Genomic DNA, 13,524 nt, shown 5'->3' on the forward strand with positions numbered 1-13,524 from the left:
TAGGGTCTCCTGACTGTTGTGACAAAAAAATATATCTGTTGAAAATAGTCTTGTGTAGGCCCGACATCCCAGTGTGGTTTCGCAGTTCCACGGGTCAAATCGCTGTACTATCCAGGTTTGGGCCTTTGGTATCTAAAAAAAAAGCAGTTTGCGTGTGTCGCTCAGTGTTCAGCCGCAAATATCTCTATTTAAAAAATTGTGGTATACCCCAGTAAACAATAACTGTGGTTTTGCCATCCCACGGTATAAAATCTCTATTATTCAGCTTTTGGTAGTTTTTTCCGTAAAGAAAAACAGTAGTGTCTCCTGACTGTTGTGACACAAAAATATATCTGTTGAAAATAGTCTTGTGTGGGCCCGACATTCCAGTGTGGTTTCGCAGTTCCACGGGTCAAATCGCTGTGCTATCCAGGTTTGGGCCTTTGGTATCTAAAAAAAAAGCAGTTTGAGTGTGTCGCTCACTGTTCAGCCGCAAATATCTCTATTTAAAAAAGTGTGGTATACCCCAGTAAACAATAACTGTGGTTTTGCCATCCCACGGTAAAAAATCTCTATTATTCAGCTTTTGGTAGTTTTTTTCCGTAAAGAAAAACAGTAGTGTCTCCTGACTGTTGTGACACAAAAATATATCTGTTGAAAATAGTCTTGTGTAGGCCCGACATCCCAGTGTGGTTTCGCAGTTCCACGGGTCAAATCGCTGTACTATCCAGTTTTGGGCCTTTGGTATCTAAAAAAAAAGCAGTTTGAGCGTGTCGCTCACTGTTCAGCCGCAAATATCTCTATTTAAAAAAGTGTGGTATACCCCAGTAAACAATAACTGTGGTTTTGCCATCCCACGGTAAAAAATCTCTATTATTCAGCTTTTGGTAGTTTTTTCCGTAAAGAAAAACAGTAGTGTCTCCTGACTGTTGTCACACAAAAATATATCTGTTGAAAATAGTCTTGTGTAGGCCCGACATCCCAGTGTGGTTTCGCAGTTCCACGGGTCAAATCGCTGTACTATCCAGTTTTGGGCCTTTGGTATCTAAAAAAAAAAGCAGTTTGAGTGTGTCGCTCACTGTTCAGCCGCAAATATCTTTTTTTAAAAAAGTGTGGTATACCCCAGTAAACAATAACTGTGGTTTTGCCATCCCACGGTAAAAAGTCTCTATTATTCAGCTTTTGGTAGTTTTTTCCATAAAGAAAAACAGTAGTGTCTCCTGACTGTTGTGACACAAAAATATATCTGTTGAAAATAGTCTTGTGTAGGCCCAACATCCTAGTGTGGTTTCGCAGTTCCACGGGTCAAATCGCTGTACTATCCAGGTTTGGGCCTTTGTTATCTAAAAAAAAAGCAGTTTGAGTGTGTCGCTCACTGTTCAGCCGCAAATATCTCTATTTAAAAAAGTGTGGAATACCCCAGTAAACAATAACTGTGGTTTTGCCATCCCACGGTAAAAAATCTCTATTATTCAGCTTTTGGTAGTTTTTTCCGTAAAGAAAAACAGTAGGGTCTCCTGACTGTTGTGACACAAAAATATATCTGTTGAAAATAGTCTTGTGTAGGCCCGACATCCCAGTGTGGTTTCGCAGTTCCACGGGTCAAATCGCTGTACTATCCAGGTTTGGGCCTTTGGTATCTAAAAAAAAAGCAGTTTGAGTGTGTCGCTCACTGTTCAGCCGCAAATATCTCTATTTAAAAAAGTGTGGTATACCCCAGTAAACAATAACTGTGGTTTTGCCATCCCACGGTAAAAAATCTCTATTATTCAGCTTTTGGTAGTTTTTTCCGTAAAGAAAAACAGTAGTGTCTCCTGACTGTTGTCACACAAAAATATATCTGTTGAAAATAGTCTTGTGTAGGCCCGACATCCCAGTGTGGTTTCGCAGTTCCACGGGTCAAATCGCTGTACTATCCAGTTTTGGGCCTTTGGTATCTAAAAAAAAAAGCAGTTTGAGTGTGTCGCTCACTGTTCAGCCGCAAATATCTCTATTTAAAAAAGTGTGGTATACCCCAGTAAACAATAACTGTGGTTTTGCCATCCCACGGTAAAAAATCTCTATTATTCAGCTTTTGGTAGTTTTTTCCGTAAAGAAAAACAGTAGTGTCTCCTGACTGTTGTGACACAAAAATATATCTATTGAAAATAGTCTTGTGTAGGCCCGACATCCCAGTGTGGTTTCGCAGTTCCACGGGTCAAATCGCTGTACTATCCAGTTTTGGGCCTTTGGTATCTAAAAAAAAAGCAGTTTGAGTGTGTCGCTCGCTGTTCAGCCGCAAGTATCTTTTTTTAAAAAAGTGTGGTATACCCCAGTAAACAATAACTGTGGTTTTGCCATCCCACGGTAAAAAATCTCTATTATTCAGCTTTTGGTAGTTTTTTCCATAAAGAAAAACAGTAGTGTCTCCTGACTGTTGTGACACAAAAATATATCTGTTGAAAATAGTCTTGTGTAGGCCCAACATCCTAGTGTGGTTTCGCAGTTCCACGGGTCAAATCGCTGTACTATCCAGGTTTGGGCCTTTGGTATCTAAAAAAAAAGCAGTTTGAGTGTGTCGCTCACTGTTCAGCCGCAAATATCTCTATTTAAAAAAGTGTGGTATACCCCAGTAAACAATAACTGTGGTTTTGCCATCCCACGGTAAAAAATCTCTATTATTCAGCTTTTGGTAGTTTTTTCCGTAAAGAAAAACAGTAGTGTCTCCTGACTGTTGTGACACAAAAATATATCTGTTGAAAATAGTCTTGTGTAGGCCCAACATCCTAGTGTGGTTTCGCAGTTCCACGGGTCAAATCGCTGTACTATCCAGGTTTGGGCCTTTGGTATCTAAAAAAAAAGCAGTTTGAGTGTGTCGCTCACTGTTCAGCCGCAAATATCTCTATTTAAAAAAGTGTGGTATACCCCAGTAAACAATAACTGTGGTTTTGCCATCCCACGGTAAAAAATCTCTATTATTCAGCTTTTGGTAGTTTTTTCCGTAAAGAAAAACAGTAGGGTCTCCTGACTGTTGTGACAAAAAAATATATCTGTTGAAAATAGTCTTGTGTAGGCCCGACATCCCAGTGTGGTTTCGCAGTTCCACGGGTCAAATCGCTGTACTATCCAGGTTTGGGCCTTTGGTATCTAAAAAAAAAGCAGTTTGAGTGTGTCGCTCAGTGTTCAGCCGCAAATATCTCTATTTAAAAAATTGTGGTATACCCCAGTAAACAATAACTGTGGTTTTGCCATCCCACGGTATAAAATCTCTATTATTCAGCTTTTGGTAGTTTTTTCCGTAAAGAAAAACAGTAGTGTCTCCTGACTGTTGTGACACAAAAATATATCTGTTGAAAATAGTCTTGTGTAGGCCCAACATTCCAGTGTGGTTTCGCAGTTCCACGGGTCAAATCGCTGTGCTATCCAGGTTTGGGCCTTTGGTATCTAAAAAAAAAGCAGTTTGAGTGTGTCGCTCACTGTTCAGCCGCAAATATCTCTATTTAAAAAAGTGTGGTATACCCCAGTAAACAATAACTGTGGTTTTGCCATCCCACGGTAAAAAATCTCTATTATTCAGCTTTTGGTAGTTTTTTTCCGTAAAGAAAAACAGTAGTGTCTCCTGACTGTTGTGACACAAAAATATATCTGTTGAAAATAGTCTTGTGTAGGCCCGACATCCCAGTGTGGTTTCGCAGTTCCACGGGTCAAATCGCTGTACTATCCAGTTTTGGGCCTTTGGTATCTAAAAAAAAAGCAGTTTGAGCGTGTCGCTCACTGTTCAGCCGCAAATATCTCTATTTAAAAAAGTGTGGTATACCCCAGTAAACAATAACTGTGGTTTTGCCATCCCACGGTAAAAAATCTCTATTATTCAGCTTTTGGTAGTTTTTTCCGTAAAGAAAAACAGTAGTGTCTCCTGACTGTTGTCACACAAAAATATATCTGTTGAAAATAGTCTTGTGTAGGCCCGACATCCCAGTGTGGTTTCGCAGTTCCACGGGTCAAATCGCTGTACTATCCAGTTTTGGGCCTTTGGTATCTAAAAAAAAAAGCAGTTTGAGTGTGTCGCTCACTGTTCAGCCGCAAATATCTCTATTTAAAAAAGTGTGGTATACCCCAGTAAACAATAACTGTGGTTTTGCCATCCCACGGTAAAAAATCTCTATTATTCAGCTTTTGGTAGTTTTTTCCGTAAAGAAAAACAGTAGTGTCTCCTGACTGTTGTGACACAAAAATATATCTGTTGAAAATAGTCTTGGGTAGGCCCGACATCCCAGTGTGGTTTCGCAGTTCCACGGGTCAAATCGCTGTGCTATCCAGTTTTTGGTCTTTGGTATCTAAAAAAAAAGCAGTTTGAGTGTGTCGCTCACTGTTCAGCCGCAAATATCTCTATTTCAAAAAGTGTGGTATACCCCAGTAAACAATAACTGTGGTTTTGCCATCCCACGGTAAAAAATCTCTATTATTCAGCTTTTGGTAGTTTTTTCCGTAAAGAAAAACAGTAGTGTCTCCTGACTGTTGTGACACAAAAATATATCTGTTGAAAATAGTCTTGGGTAGGCCCGACATCCCAGTGTGGTTTCGCAGTTCCACGGGTCAAATCGCTGTGCTATCCAGTTTTGGGTCTTTGGTATCTAAAAAAAAAGCAGTTTGAGTGTGTCGCTCACTGTTCAGCCGCAAATATCTCTATTTAAAAAAGTGTGGTATACCCCAGTAAACAATAACTGTGGTTTTGCCATCCCACGGTAAAAAATCTCTATTATTCAGCTTTTGGTAGTTTTTTCCGTAAAGAAAAACAGTAGGGTCTCCTGAATGTTGTGACACAAAAATATATCTGTTGAAAATAGTCTTGTGTAGGCCCGACATCCCAGTGTGGTTTCGCAGTTCCACGGGTCAAATCGCTGTACTATCCAGGTTTGGGCCTTTGGTATCTAAAAAAAAAGCAGTTTGAGTGTGTCGCTCACTGTTCAGCCGCAAATATCTCTATTTAAAAAAGTGTGGTATACCCCAGTAAACAATAACTGTGGTTTTGCCATCCCACGGTAAAAAATCTCTATTATTCAGCTTTTGGTAGTTTTTTTCCGTAAAGAAAAACAGTACTGTCTCCTGACTGTTGTGACACAAAAATATATCTGTTGAAAATAGTCTTGTGTAGGCCCGACATCCCAGTGTGGTTTCGCAGTTCCACGGGTCAAATCGCTGTACTATCCAGTTTTGGGCCTTTGGTATCTAAAAAAAAAGCAGTTTGAGCGTGTCGCTCACTGTTCAGCCGCAAATATCTTTTTTTAAAAAAGTGTGGTATACCCCAGTAAACAATAACTGTGGTTTTGCCATCCCACGGTAAAAAGTCTCTATTATTCAGCTTTTGGTAGTTTTTTCCATAAAGAAAAACAGTAGTGTCTCCTGACTGTTGTGACACAAAAATATATCTGTTGAAAATAGTCTTGTGTAGGCCCAACATCCTAGTGTGGTTTCGCAGTTCCACGGGTCAAATCGCTGTACTATCCAGGTTTGGGCCTTTGTTATCTAAAAAAAAAGCAGTTTGAGTGTGTCGCTCACTGTTCAGCCGCAAATATCTCTATTTAAAAAAGTGTGGAATACCCCAGTAAACAATAACTGTGGTTTTGCCATCCCACGGTAAAAAATCTCTATTATTCAGCTTTTGGTAGTTTTTTCCGTAAAGAAAAACAGTAGGGTCTCCTGACTGTTGTGACACAAAAATATATCTGTTGAAAATAGTCTTGTGTAGGCCCGACATCCCAGTGTGGTTTCGCAGTTCCACGGGTCAAATCGCTGTACTATCCAGGTTTGGGCCTTTGGTATCTAAAAAAAAAGCAGTTTGAGTGTGTCGCTCACTGTTCAGCCGCAAATATCTCTATTTAAAAAAGTGTGGTATACCCCAGTAAACAATAACTGTGGTTTTGCCATCCCACGGTAAAAAATCTCTATTATTCAGCTTTTGGTAGTTTTTTCCGTAAAGAAAAACAGTAGTGTCTCCTGACTGTTGTCACACAAAAATATATCTGTTGAAAATAGTCTTGTGTAGGCCCGACATCCCAGTGTGGTTTCGCAGTTCCACGGGTCAAATCGCTGTACTATCCAGTTTTGGGCCTTTGGTATCTAAAAAAAAAAGCAGTTTGAGTGTGTCGCTCACTGTTCAGCCGCAAATATCTCTATTTAAAAAAGTGTGGTATACCCCAGTAAACAATAACTGTGGTTTTGCCATCCCACGGTAAAAAATCTCTATTATTCAGCTTTTGGTAGTTTTTTCCGTAAAGAAAAACAGTAGTGTCTCCTGACTGTTGTGACACAAAAATATATCTATTGAAAATAGTCTTGTGTAGGCCCGACATCCCAGTGTGGTTTCGCAGTTCCACGGGTCAAATCGCTGTACTATCCAGTTTTGGGCCTTTGGTATCTAAAAAAAAAGCAGTTTGAGTGTGTCGCTCGCTGTTCAGCCGCAAGTATCTTTTTTTAAAAAAGTGTGGTATACCCCAGTAAACAATAACTGTGGTTTTGCCATCCCACGGTAAAAAATCTCTATTATTCAGCTTTTGGTAGTTTTTTCCATAAAGAAAAACAGTAGTGTCTCCTGACTGTTGTGACACAAAAATATATCTGTTGAAAATAGTCTTGTGTAGGCCCAACATCCTAGTGTGGTTTCGCAGTTCCACGGGTCAAATCGCTGTACTATCCAGGTTTGGGCCTTTGGTATCTAAAAAAAAAGCAGTTTGAGTGTGTCGCTCACTGTTCAGCCGCAAATATCTCTATTTAAAAAAGTGTGGTATACCCCAGTAAACAATAACTGTGGTTTTGCCATCCCACGGTAAAAAATCTCTATTATTCAGCTTTTGGTAGTTTTTTCCGTAAAGAAAAACAGTAGTGTCTCCTGACTGTTGTGACACAAAAATATATCTGTTGAAAATAGTCTTGTGTAGGCCCAACATCCTAGTGTGGTTTCGCAGTTCCACGGGTCAAATCGCTGTACTATCCAGGTTTGGGCCTTTGGTATCTAAAAAAAAAGCAGTTTGAGTGTGTCGCTCACTGTTCAGCCGCAAATATCTCTATTTAAAAAAGTGTGGTATACCCCAGTAAACAATAACTGTGGTTTTGCCATCCCACGGTAAAAAATCTCTATTATTCAGCTTTTGGTAGTTTTTTCCGTAAAGAAAAACAGTAGGGTCTCCTGACTGTTGTGACAAAAAAATATATCTGTTGAAAATAGTCTTGTGTAGGCCCGACATCCCAGTGTGGTTTCGCAGTTCCACGGGTCAAATCGCTGTACTATCCAGGTTTGGGCCTTTGGTATCTAAAAAAAAAGCAGTTTGAGTGTGTCGCTCAGTGTTCAGCCGCAAATATCTCTATTTAAAAAATTGTGGTATACCCCAGTAAACAATAACTGTGGTTTTGCCATCCCACGGTATAAAATCTCTATTATTCAGCTTTTGGTAGTTTTTTCCGTAAAGAAAAACAGTAGTGTCTCCTGACTGTTGTGACACAAAAATATATCTGTTGAAAATAGTCTTGTGTAGGCCCAACATTCCAGTGTGGTTTCGCAGTTCCACGGGTCAAATCGCTGTGCTATCCAGGTTTGGGCCTTTGGTATCTAAAAAAAAAGCAGTTTGAGTGTGTCGCTCACTGTTCAGCCGCAAATATCTCTATTTAAAAAAGTGTGGTATACCCCAGTAAACAATAACTGTGGTTTTGCCATCCCACGGTAAAAAATCTCTATTATTCAGCTTTTGGTAGTTTTTTTCCGTAAAGAAAAACAGTAGTGTCTCCTGACTGTTGTGACACAAAAATATATCTGTTGAAAATAGTCTTGTGTAGGCCCGACATCCCAGTGTGGTTTCGCAGTTCCACGGGTCAAATCGCTGTACTATCCAGTTTTGGGCCTTTGGTATCTAAAAAAAAAGCAGTTTGAGCGTGTCGCTCACTGTTCAGCCGCAAATATCTCTATTTAAAAAAGTGTGGTATACCCCAGTAAACAATAACTGTGGTTTTGCCATCCCACGGTAAAAAATCTCTATTATTCAGCTTTTGGTAGTTTTTTCCGTAAAGAAAAACAGTAGTGTCTCCTGACTGTTGTCACACAAAAATATATCTGTTGAAAATAGTCTTGTGTAGGCCCGACATCCCAGTGTGGTTTCGCAGTTCCACGGGTCAAATCGCTGTACTATCCAGTTTTGGGCCTTTGGTATCTAAAAAAAAAAGCAGTTTGAGTGTGTCGCTCACTGTTCAGCCGCAAATATCTCTATTTAAAAAAGTGTGGTATACCCCAGTAAACAATAACTGTGGTTTTGCCATCCCACGGTAAAAAATCTCTATTATTCAGCTTTTGGTAGTTTTTTCCGTAAAGAAAAACAGTAGTGTCTCCTGACTGTTGTGACACAAAAATATATCTGTTGAAAATAGTCTTGGGTAGGCCCGACATCCCAGTGTGGTTTCGCAGTTCCACGGGTCAAATCGCTGTGCTATCCAGTTTTGGGTCTTTGGTATCTAAAAAAAAAGCAGTTTGAGTGTGTCGCTCACTGTTCAGCCGCAAATATCTCTATTTCAAAAAGTGTGGTATACCCCAGTAAACAATAACTGTGGTTTTGCCATCCCACGGTAAAAAATCTCTATTATTCAGCTTTTGGTAGTTTTTTCCGTAAAGAAAAACAGTAGAGTCTCCTGATTGTTGTGACACAAAAATATATCTGTTGAAAATTGTCTTGTGTAGACCCGACATCCCAGTGTGGTTTCGCAGTTCCACGGGTCAAATCGCTGTGCTATCCAGTTTTGGGCCTTTGGTATCTAAAAAAAAGCAGTTTGAGTGTGTCGCTCACTGTTCAGCCGCAAATATCTCTATTTAAAAAAGTGTGGTATACCCCAGTAAACAATAACTGTGGTTTTGCCATCCCACGGTAAAAAATCTCTATTATTCAGCTTTTGGTAGTTTTTTCCGTAAAGAAAAACAGTAGTGTCTCCTGACTGTTGTGACACAAAAATATATCTGTTGAAAATAGTCTTGTGTAGGCCCGACATCCCAGTGTGGTTTCGCAGTTCCACGGGTCAAATCGCTGTACTATCCAGTTTTGGGCCTTTGGTATCTAAAAAAAAAAGCAGTTTGAGTGTGTCGCTCACTGTTCAGCCGCAAATATCTCTATTTAAAAAAGTGTGGTATACCCCAGTAAACAATAACTGTGGTTTTGCCATCCCACGGTAAAAAATCTCTATTATTCAGCTTTTGGTAGTTTTTTCCGTAAAGAAAAACAGTAGTGTCTCCTGACTGTTGTGACACAAAAATATATCTGTTGAAAATAGTCTTGGGTAGGCCCGACATCCCAGTGTGGTTTCGCAGTTCCACGGGTCAAATCGCTGTGCTATCCAGTTTTGGGTCTTTGGTATCTAAAAAAAAAGCAGTTTGAGTGTGTCGCTCACTGTTCAGCCGCAAATATCTCTGTTTCAAAAAGTGTGGTATACCCCAGTAAACAATAACTGTGGTTTTGCCATCCCACGGTAAAAAATCTCTATTATTCAGCTTTTGGTAGTTTTTTCCTTAAAGAAAAACAGTAGAGTCTCCTGATTGTTGTGACACAAAAATATATCTGTTGAAAATAGTCTTGTGTAGGCCCGACATCCCAGTGTGGTTTCGCAGTTCCACGGGTCAAATCGCTGTGCTATCCAGTTTTGGGCCTTTGGTATCTAAAAAAAAGCAGTTTGAGTGTGTCGCTCACTGTTCAGCCGCAAATATCTCTATTTAAAAAAGTGTGGTAAACCCCAGTAAACAATAACTGTGGTTTTGCAATCCCACGGTAAAAAATCTCTATTATTCAGCTTTTGGTAGTTTTTTCCGTAAAGAAAAACAGTAGTGTCTCCTGACTGTTGTGACACAAAAATATATCTATTGAAAATAGTCTTGTGTAGGCCCGACATCCCAGTGTGGTTTCGCAGTTCCACGGGTCAAATCGCTGTACTATCCAGTTTTGGGCCTTTGGTATCTAAAAAAAAAGCAGTTTGAGTGTGTCGCTCACTGTTCAGCCGCAAATATCTCTATTTAAAAAAGTGTGGTATACCCCAGTAAACAATAACTGTGGTTTTGCCATCCCACGGTAAAAAATCTCTATTATTCAGCTTTTGGTAGTTTTTTCCGTAAAGAAAAACAGTAGTGTCTCCTGATTGTTGTGACACAAAAATATATCTGTTGAAAATAGTCTTGTGTAGGCCCGACATCCCAGTGTGGTTTCGCAGTTCCATGGGTCAAATCAATGTACTATCCAGTTTTGGGCCTTTGGTATCTAAAAAAAAAGCAGTTTGAGTGTGTCGCTCACTGTTCAGCCGCAAATATCTCTATTTAAAAAAGTGTGGTATACCCCAGTAAACAATAACTGTGGTTGTGCCATCCCACGGTAAAAAATCTCTATTATTCAGCTTTTGGTAGTTTTTTCCGTAAAGAAAAACAGTAGTGTCTCCTGACTGTTGTGACACAAAAATATATCTGTTGAAAATAGTCTTGTGTAGGCCCGACATCCCAGTGTGGTTTCGCAGTTCCACGGGTCAAATCGCTGTACTATCCAGTTTTGGGCCTTTGGTATAAAAAAAAAAAGCAGTTTGAGTGTGTCGCCCACTATTCAGCCGCAAATATCTCTATTTAAAAAAGTGTGGTAAACCCCAGTAAACAATAACTGTGGTTTTGCCATCCCACGGTAAAAAATCTCTATTATTCAGCTTTTGGTAGTTTTTTCCCTAAAGAAAAACAGTAGTGTCTCCTGACTGTTGTGACACAAAAATATATCTATTGAAAATAGTCTTGTGTAGGCCCGACATCCCAGTGTGGTTTCGCAGTTCCACGGGTCAAATCGCTGTACTATCCAGTTTTGGGCCTTTGGTATCTAAAAAAAAAGCAGTTTGAGTGTGTCGCTCGCTGTTCAGCCGCAAATATCTCTATTTAAAAAAGTGTGGTATACCCCAGTAAACAATAACTGTGGTTTTGCCATCCCACGGTAAAAAATCTCTATTATTCAGCTTTTGGTAGTTTTTTCCATAAAGAAAAACAGTAGTGTCTCCTGACTGTTGTGACACAAAAATATATCTGTTCAAAATAGTCTTGTGTAGGCCCAACATCCTAGTGTGGTTTCGCAGTTCCACGGGTCAAATCGCTGTACTATCCAGGTTTGGGCCTTTGGTATCTAAAAAAAAAGCAGTTTGAGTGTGTCGCTCACTGTTCAGCCGCAAATATCTCTATTTAAAAAAGTGTGGTATACCCCAGTAAACAATAACTGTGGTTTTGCCATCCCACGGTAAAAAATCTCTATTATTCAGCTTTTGGTAGTTTTTTCCATAAAGAAAAACAGTAGTGTCTCCTGATTGTTGTGACACAAAAATATATCTGTTGAAAATAGTCTTGTGTAGGCCCGACATCCCAGTGTGGTTTCGCAGTTCCATGGGTCAAATCGCTGTACTATCCAGTTTTGGGCCTTTGGTATCTAAAAAAAAAGCAGTTTGAGTGTGTCGCTCACTGTTGAGCCGCAAATATCTCTATTTAAAAAAGTGTGGTATTCCCCAGTAAACAATAACTGTGGTTTTGCCATCCCACGGTAAAAAATCTCTATTATTCAGCTTTTGGTAGTTTTTTCCGTAAAGAAAAACAGTAGTGTCTCCTGACTGTTGTGACACAAAAATATATCTGTTGAAAATAGTCTTGTGTAGGCCCGACATCCCAGTGTGGTTTCGCAGTTCCACGGGTCAAATCGCTGTGCTATCCAGTTTTGGGCCTTTGGTATCTAAAAAAAGCAGTTTGAGTGTGTCGCTCACTGTTCAGCCGCAAATATCTCTATTTAAAAAAGTGTGGTATACCCCAGTAAACAATAACTGTGGTTTTGCCATCCCACGGTAAAAAATCTCTATTATTTAGCTTTTGGTAGTTTTTTCCGTAAAGAAAAACAGTAGTGTCTCCTGACTGTTGTGACACAAAAATATATCTGTTGAAAATAGTCTTGTGTAGGCCCGACATCCCAGTGTGGTTTCGCAGTTCCACGGGTCAAATCGCTGTACTATCCAGTTTTGGGCCTTTGGTATAAAAAAAAAAAGCAGTTTGAGTGTGTCGCCCACTGTTCAGCCGCAAATTATTTAAAAAAGTGTGGTAAACCCCAGTAAACAATAACTGTGGTTTTGCCATCCCACGGTAAAAAATCTCTATTATTCAGCTTTTGGTAGTTTTTTCCGTAAAGAAAAACAGTAGTGTCTCCTGACTGTTGTGACACAAAAATATATCCATTGAAAATAGTCTTCTGTAGGCCCGACATCCCAGTATGGTTTCGCAGTTCCACGGGTCAAATCGCTGTACTATCCAGTTTTGGGCCTTTGGTATCTAAAAAAAAAGCAGTTTGAGTGTGTCGCTCGCTGTTCAGCCGCAAATATCTCTATTTAAAAAAGTGTGGTATACCCCAGTAAACAATAACTGTGGTTTTGCCATCCCACGGTAAAAAATCTCTATTATTCAGCTTTTGGTAGTTTTTTCCATAAAGAAAAACAGTAGTGTCTCCTGAATGTTGTGACACAAAAATATATCTGTTGAAAATAGTCTTGTGTAGGCCCAACATCCCAGTGTGGTTTCGCAGTTCCATGGGTCAAATCAATGTACTATCCAGTTTTGGGCCTTTGGTATCTAAAAAAAAAGCAGTTTGAGTGTGTCGCTCACTGTTCAGCCGCAAATATCTCTATTTAAAAAAGTGTGGTATACCCCAGTAAACAATAACTGTGGTTGTGCCATCCCACGGTAAAAAATCTCTATTATTCAGCTTTTGGTAGTTTTTTCCGTAAAGAAAAACAGTAGTGTCTCCTGACTGTTGTGACACAAAAATATATCTGTTGAAAATAGTCTTGTGTAGGCCCGACATCCCAGTGTGGTTTCGCAGTTCCACGGGTCAAATCGCTGTACTATCCAGGTTTGGGCCTTTGGTATCTAAAAAAAAGCAGTTTGAGTGTGTCGCTCACTGTTCAGCCGCAAATATCTCTATTTAAAAAAGTGTGGTACACCCGAGTAAACAATAACTGTGGTTTTGCCATCCCACGGTAAAAAATCTCTATTATTCAGCTTTTGGTAGTTTTTTCCGTAAAGAAAAACAGTAGTGTCTTCTGACTATTGTGACACAAAAAAATATCTGTTGAAAATAGTCTTGTGTAGGCCCGACATCCCAGTGTGTTTTCGCAGTTCCACGGGTCAAATCGCTGTACTATCCAGGTTTGGGCCTTTGGTATCTAAAAAAAAAGCAGTTTGAGTGTGTCGCTCAGTGTTCAGCCGCAAATATCTCTATTTAAATAATTGTGGTATACCCCAGTAAACAATAACTGTGGTTTTGCCATCCCACGGTAAAAAATCTCTATTATTCAGCTTTTGGTAGTTTTTTCCATAAAGAAAAACAGTAGTGTCTCCTGACTGTTGTGACACAAAAATATATCTGTTGAAAATAGTCTTGTGTAGGCCCAACATCCCAGTGTGGTTTCGCAGTTCCACGGGTCAAATCGCTGTACTATCCAGTTTTGGGCCTTTGGTATCTAAAAAAAAAGCAGTTTTAGTGTGTC

This window comes from Phyllobates terribilis, unplaced genomic scaffold (genome assembly GCF_046119375.1).
Source record: "Phyllobates terribilis strain yellow unplaced genomic scaffold, ASM4611937v1 Scaffold_1__5_contigs__length_1240528914, whole genome shotgun sequence".
Lineage (NCBI taxonomy): Eukaryota > Metazoa > Chordata > Amphibia > Anura > Dendrobatidae > Phyllobates > Phyllobates terribilis.